The sequence below is a fragment of the Cupressus sempervirens genome, chromosome 9, assembly GCF_028749045.1.
Source record: "Cupressus sempervirens isolate cs-2001-9-10 chromosome 9, ASM2874904v1, whole genome shotgun sequence".
NCBI lineage: Eukaryota > Viridiplantae > Streptophyta > Pinopsida > Cupressales > Cupressaceae > Cupressus > Cupressus sempervirens.
Window position 1 is genome coordinate 475547561 of NC_143126.1, and position 7995 is coordinate 475555555.

A 7995-nucleotide genomic window follows, 5' to 3' on the forward strand; every position below is an offset into this window, starting at 1 on the left:
AATTTTCCTCTTCTCTAGAACACTAGTTCTAGAAGACACTACATCGAAGAGCTATATGACGATTTTAAAAGGTTAAATAAACCATTTGTACAATGTAAATGGATAATCCTCAGTCCTAAAGAAACCTAGAGAAAATAAATTTAATTTTCAAATATGTTATAAAATTAATATTTATTTTATAATACATTTTAGATATTTTAAATAAAAACATTGTTTATATTAAAAAATAAAACATTGTTTTTAATACTAAGGGAATCGGCCACTTTAGTATGAGTTGTAGATAAATCATTGACTTTTTCCAAGTCAAGTAGAGATAGCCATTAAACTAAACTATAATAGAGGGTTGAGTAAAATTCGCCCTTGTTTATATTATAAAAAAAATACAACTCAGCCATGGTGAATCGGAGATCCAACTATATCTTAGTTTGCTTCGGATGACGTCAACTTTGTATAGAACAATATGATGTCAATAATAAGTCAGAAAGCCAACTATCTTCATACTGTACAAAGTTAGTTTGACAGAACTACAAATGATGTCATCAAGGCTCCGTTTGGTTGCTGGAAGATGAGGGTCAAAACCGGGTTATCAGGGGGCAAAACCAAGTTTTGCAAAAAAAACTTTGTTGTTTGGTTGGTTAAAATTATAACCCGGTTTTCAATTTCATCTTCCAATTTTTGTCAAAAGTTGGAAGAAGTTTCTTCCAGTAAAAAGGTGGAATTCGAAATTAAAACCAGGTTTTGAATTTTATGATAGTTTTTTTAATAATATTGTAGGGTCCACAGTATATTCATCTTCCGTGTCAACCAAACGGACCATTGGCTTTCCAAACCACAAAACCAGGGTTTGAAAAACCTAGTTATAAGATAACCTGGTTATGTCAAAAATTTATCTTCCCCAACCAAACGGAACCCAACTGTAATTGAAAAACAAATAAATATATTTGATGATTATAGGGAAAAAATAGAAATGTAAACATCCATATCAATAGCTATAGATCGATGCTCGATATAATTAGAATTATAGTCTAGATGGAATCTTACTCTTGGTTCACGCATAATAATAAACTCTTAATAACATTCAACCATTTTAAAGAGATGGCGATGAAGTATTTATTCCTAGCTTAAGCTAAGTTTGATATGAGAAGGGCCTTAGCACTTTAAATTATTGCCTTGCATAGTTGCAGTTCATTGGCACTATATGAGAGGAAGTCAATCTTGGCAGACAACAAAATTAAATTAGAAAAGAAAGGACAATCTTGGCTGAGAACAAAATTAAATTATGGTTTGTGTCAGAAAACGAACAATAATAAACTATGCAATCATAGAGAGAGAGAGAGAGAACGTGGGTGAACGCCCCTATTGCAAGGAGATGGCCGCTGCGTTTTCTGCATATAAAAATTCGGACAAGGAAGTAATTTTTCCTGAGCTCTTCCAAGATATTCTACGCTAAAAGAGCAGGGGGAGGTTCATTCAATTGCTCACAACTTGGCGATGGATGAGAAGTGGTTGAGACTTCTTTTTGCAGTTGCTGTGTTTATTCAATTGAACAGCTATGGTTCTGCAGTAGAGTCTCGAAATACACTTTCTTTGGGAGCCTCGCTGGCTGGAAACCAGACATTAATTTCCAAGAACGGCACATTTGAATTGGGATTCTTCAGCCCAAACGGAACCAATAACTGGTATATTGGAATCTGGTTTGCCAATATAGCAGAGAAGACGATCGTTTGGGTGGCCAACAGAGAGACTCCCGCGAGAAACAAGCCTGGCATTTTGAAGCTGTCAAGACAAGGCAAATTGGATCTGTTTGATGCCAAGGGTGAGGCTATTTGGTCGGTCAATGTATCGACCAAGGCAACACGTGCCGTGATATTAGATTCCGGTAATTTGTTGATGGTGAACGATGATAACAAGTCTGAAACGGTTTGGCAGAGCTTAGACAATCCAACAGACACCTGGTTGCCTGCGATGAGATTCGGGAAAAGACAAAAGCTGATGTCTTGGAAAAGCTCATCGGATCCCAGTCCCGGGCCTTTCTCCTATGAAGTGGATCCATCGGGTGCCTACCAAATCGTACTGATGTGGAGCAACTCTGTAAGATATTGGGAGAGCGGAGTTTGGGACGGTAACATTTTCAGTCGCCTTCAAGAAATGGCAAGCAAAGATGTGATCAATGTCAGCGTTGAAATTACCAGTTCTGGTATGTATGCGTATTTGGCAGCCGCTGAGAAGTTGAAAGCGCTCACACGTTTCGTGGTGATAACGTCTGGAGAAGCTCGATACTCTTTATTCGATGGGAATAAGTGGAACGTGTTCTAGTCTCTGCCCAAAGATGAATGTGCCGTTTATGGTCGCTGTGGCGCCTTTGGAACCTACAGCTCCGACAACCTTGAGCAGTATTGCAGCTGCGTTGATGGATTCACACCGAAAGACAAGCAAGCCTGGTATTCACAGGAGTGGTGGTCAAGTGGCTGTGTTCGCCAGAGCCCCTTGAATTGCACCACCGACGTATTCATCGACTCCAAGGCAACGTCTTTTAATGAGCACTCTTGCTCGTACCTTGGAGTTCATGAGCCCACGTCTAAGATGGATTGCGAGAAAGCCTGCCTCCGTAACTGCTCCTGCACTGCTTATGCTTTCAATCCACCCTCAGGCCCCTGCCAAATCTGGTCCGGAGCTCTTCTAAACTTGCGCAGCTCTGCAACAAAAAGCAATTCGAATGTCTTCATTCGAGTAGCTGCTTCTGCCCTTCTTCATTTTGATCCACCGTCGTCCTCCAAACGCAAAGTCATACATGTCCCTGTAGTGCTTAGTAGTTTCATTGCTCTTGTCATTTGTTTGGGTATCTTTTAATTTTTAATGCGGAGGAGGCGACATGATCGGGCGCTACGATCTACTCAGAGTTGTGAAGATTCCTCGGACCCTTTTCTTAGAATGTTCAGTTACAAGGAGTTGAAGATTGCGACCAGGAACTTCAAGTCTAAGCTGGGGAGCGGAGGATTCGGCTCAGTGTTCAAAGGATCTCTACCAGACGGTGCACTTGTGGCCGTGAAGAAATTGGAGTCCAGTTCAAGCAGAGATGAGAAGCAATTTCGAGCGGAAATCAGCTCACTTGGAAATATACATGGGAATTTAGTAAGGCTTCGAGGGTTTTGTGCACAAGGATCCAGACGGTTACTGGTGTATGATTACATGCCCAATGGATCGCTGAATTCCATACTCTTCAGCAGTGGCTCCAAAAGTAAAAAGAAGGTACTCGACTGGAAAGCTCGGTTCAAGATCGCCTTAGGCACTGCACGAGCTTTGTTTTATCTCCACGAGGAATGCCGAGATCGCATCATTCACGGCGATGTAAAGCCTGAGAACATTATGCTTGATTCTGATTTCTCACCCAAATTGGCCGATTTCGGCATGGCAAAGCTCGTGAGCAGAGATTTCAGCCGCATATTGACCACAACGAGAGGAACGACAGGCTATTTGGCTCCGGAATGGATATCGGGCGTTCCCATCACTACAGAGGTTGACGTATACAGCTTTGGTATAACGCTCTTAGAAATCATTTCAGGGAGAAGAAGTTTAGATGTGAATGTACAAGATTTGAGCATGAATTACTTTCCTGCGTGGGCTGCGACTCAAATTAGTCAGGGGAACACAATTAATGTTGTGGAAAAGGGTGTTGCAGAGGAGAAAGATATTGAAGAGGTGAGAAGAGCAAATGTTGTAGCACTGCGCTGCATTGAAAGGGAGGAGCAGGTGAGGCCAACCATGGGGCAAGTGGTGCTAATGCTGGAAGGGAAGGCGGAGCCTCCATCTCCTCCGCAGATGGACAATGGAACCAACCGAAGTGAAACTACCAGCGATAGCGATAGCGATGTGATTGATGCTGAATAAAGCAAGTAGAGGCTGCCATTAGAAAATGGGAGCTAAGCTTAAAGCTTTAGTCAACTAGATTTATAGCAAGAGCTTCGATTGAGCTAGAGTTCTAGCTTATGTGCAAAATGAAAGCTATAACATAGCATAGAAATGAAATAAGGAAGAATATGGAAAAAATTAGAGTTTTAATTATTGAAAGGGGTTGTTTGTACTTTTACTTTTGCATTGCATTTAAACTATTAATCTTATTGTTAATAAAAAATAATTTAATGTAAAAGTAATCCAAAGAAATAGAAATTGTAGATACTTGATAATAAATAAATTATATTTATGACTGTGTTTAATTTCAATTTTAAAGATGTGAGATATATGATATTAAAAAATATTGACATCTATCCTTCATTTTTTTTATGTCACTTTAACCATTTTCAAATAAAACAATCATTTTATAATAATTTTCACCATAAGCTTATAATATATTATTCATTGAAATATTTTGAACTTCATTCAAAAATTGATTTTGTACATAGCCAACGATCATTACACAAATCAAATTTAAAAGAATACTATGTACAATATAACATTCAGATCATGTAATTAATCATAATTTGATTAAGATTTTTTCTAACTATTAATTAATTCTCTTAGACTATATTAAATTAACTTAAATAATATACTATATAATAATAATAGATATATGAATAATTAATCAACTTCTACAAATAATTAAAACTAAAGCTCAAATTTTCTTTTTAATGAAATAAAATAAAAATATTAAAAAATGATTCCAAAAACAAGAGCTACCTAATACAAAAGATAATAAAAATAAAAATAAAGCTAGATGTACATAGATGAGATCAAATTTGCAGTTTTACATAAGTCTTGTTTCAATTTCATAAAGCACTTAAAATTTTCAATTAAAAATTCCAATTTGATTTGATAAATCTAAATGAAACATAATGATTGTGGTATGATGATTTCAAAATAGTGTCACAAATATTTTTCTATTTAAGATGCATTGCCAACATCAAAATGTACTATTGAGATGACAAGAATATTATCTGAGGATCAAAATGCAAATATGTTACCTTTAACAATGCAAATGTTTTACCTTCAGGATGCAGATGCATTTCCAACATAAAAATAAAGTGTTGAAATGCCAAGATTTTTGTCTAAGCTATACAAACTAACAAGGAAGCTCATCTCTAAATTCAAAGCATTGGTGACCAAAACTCTCTATTCATAATCACAATTTAAGTTGAAATAGGTTCAATCTCTAAGGAACATAATGATTATTATATTCAGCCAAGAAAATCACAGGCTATATAAATTCCAATGTCTACTTCTTCATACTTTTGAAGTGACAATATTCTAGATTAGCTTTGTTATTAGTACGAAGTCACAATATTCTAGATTAGTATTGAAAAAACTAATAATAGTACTTATTATGTTTTCAAGTTAAAAAACAAATTGTCTTATAACAACACTTTATTAAAGAGATTCCAACAAACAATGCAAATTCCTCAATCAAAGTACTCCACTCAAATAATTGGCATAAGAGAAGATAGAATTTGGGTAGATACCTAAGAACAAATGTATAAAGGCATAAGAACATGTTCTTGCCTTTTTGCTTTCCATTAAAATGGGTTGACATCGAGATATATATATATATATATAGATAGATATCATTTGATTGTCATCCTTTGTATTTAAACAACTCTATAGTATAAATCATCAAGGGGCCCAACTATTCCAACCATTTCACACAAATTCAAAATTTAGTTAACGATGTTTGAATAGTTGTATAACTTGTATATTCATATCATTAACCATATATTCAACATTTAAGTCACTTACCCTTGTCATCAATTTCTAGATTTGCATCTTCCAAGCCCACAAAAGTATTTATCAATGTGTATGATCCTCATATGCATGTTAATTATTGGTTTCTATGAGACATTCTAGTGTTGGATGCTTCGTAATTAATTTTAAAATCGATTTTCCATTCAATTTCTTACAACGTACTTAATTCATTTCTTTCGGCTTTATTGTTCTTTTAAAAACAAAGTGCATTTAAGTTCTAGTTTGTTTATGATCAATTATTAGTCTTCTTATCAATATGCAAATTATGCAACGGCTTGCTAACTGCATGAATAATGTTGTGACACAAAGAAAAAGTACAAAAACTAAAATAATTATGAAATTAACAGATAAATGGATTAAAAATGAGCTTAGTTTCGATCACAACATAACGATATATGGCATGTTACAAGATCTATCAGGTTTTAAAGTTTTAAAAATATGGTTTATGAGATTTAAAAAAGCTGTACTGTAAATGTAGAGATTAAAGTATGAAATTTCTACTTTGTTTGTCTATATTTTCTTCTACAATGTTCTAAGATTAGGATAAGATAAAAAAATGGTAAATAATAATAGAACATAAGAAGTTATGAAAAAGTTTGAGAAGTAATTACATTTCAAATAGTTTGTGTCTTTTTGCTATGTAATTTATAGAAGTATTTGTCTCACTAAATGGAAAATATGTCAAAATCTAAAATAAACACAAAATGAATAGGTAAATATATTAAATTTGAACTTTACTTTAAGAATATCATGATTTATTAAGATCAAATAATAAGAGGAAAGTGATTATAGATGATTAAGTGTGATTCAAAATGTTATGAATAGTATTATTTTAGCGTTGTCTCTTAATTTATAATTTATCAAAAGGATTGTCTTTGTACATGATTAAAATGAGAAAATGAGACAAAAAAATCAATAAAATAGAAAATATAAAGAATTGAATTTAGTAGTCAAAACATACGTCACTTATAGAATTTAATATCTTAACAAAACTACTTGTGACATAGACATTCAAATTAGACCTTTGAAAACATAGATATAGTGATATTCAAATGTAGCCTTTCAAATTTTACTCATGTTTAAGAGTAAATATCCAAATATCTATAAATCAGATTGATTTCATAAAAGTACAAAGAAAATACAGGCATCAAGTACAAGTACATGCCTTATAATCTCATCATGCACGTATGAAAACCAAAAGATATTTGGGATTACCATGACCCCAACCCTATTTTCTCCACAAGTGTTTGGTGGGGAAATTAAAAATACCACCTGAAAAAAGAAGTGAGTGTTGGAATTATGATATATTTGTCATTAGTTACAACACTTATTCAATTCTGAATGCTTACCGAGCTCATCACTCAGTCTACAGTTTATAACAAGCATTCCCTTGGAAACTGAGCATATGGGTAGTTCAGCAGTATCTACCAAGTTCTCAGTGTCTACCGAGTGGTCAAGGTAAATAAAGAACTTAGTGTTTACCGAGTGATCAAGGTAAATGAAGGACTTAGTGTTTACCGAGTGATCAAGGTAAACGAAGAAACTTAGTGTTTATCAAGTGATCAAGGTAAATGAAGAAACTTAGTGTTTACCGAGTGATCAAGGTAAATGAAGAACTTAGTGTTTATCGAGTGATCGAGGTAAATGAAGAACTTAGTGTTTACCGAGTGATCAAGGTAAACAAAGAACTTACTGTTTACCGAGTAAACAAGGTAAATGAAGGAATCAGTGTTTACCAAGTGAAGAAAGTTATCATGGATTCAATTTTTACCGAGTGACACAATATTCACTGAGTCACCACTAGTTACCGATTTCCAAGCTACTTAGAATGATTAGTATGGACCGTGCCTCTACTCTTATCAAGTGCATGATGATGCAGTGTATTGTAGTGGATGTTGAGTATCAAAAGGTCACCAAGTCAGTTTGAGGAACCCGAGTTTTCTACCATCTGGCTGACTCAGTAATGTTTTGATCACTTGTGTTTGGCCGACCTTGCTAGTGTAAATATTGGAATGATATATGTCACTTGGAAAGAAGCGATGTTGTATGTTGTTCTTGGTATTGTATGGCAATTTTTGAGAAGAGAGAAAATGAATCACTAACATAATAGAGGAATACAACAAGGTCAACTTTGGTGCAAAAAAGTCATATCTATCACATTAGATAATCAATGCATAAAGGATCTTATCAGCAATCAATTGTAACTAGATCCACTGCTTCATTCTAATAGGTGAATCAGTTTGTAAATCCTTTAACAAGGAA

The 7995-nt window shown here is 34.6% G+C and overlaps 1 pseudogene; it reads left to right on the plus strand.

Moving 5' to 3' along the window:
* Positions 1–1491: 1491 nt before the first annotated feature.
* On the plus strand, positions 1492–3888 carry LOC149539390 (G-type lectin S-receptor-like serine/threonine-protein kinase At2g19130 pseudogene; annotated as a pseudogene).
* The last annotated feature ends 4107 nt before the right edge of the window (positions 3889–7995 follow it).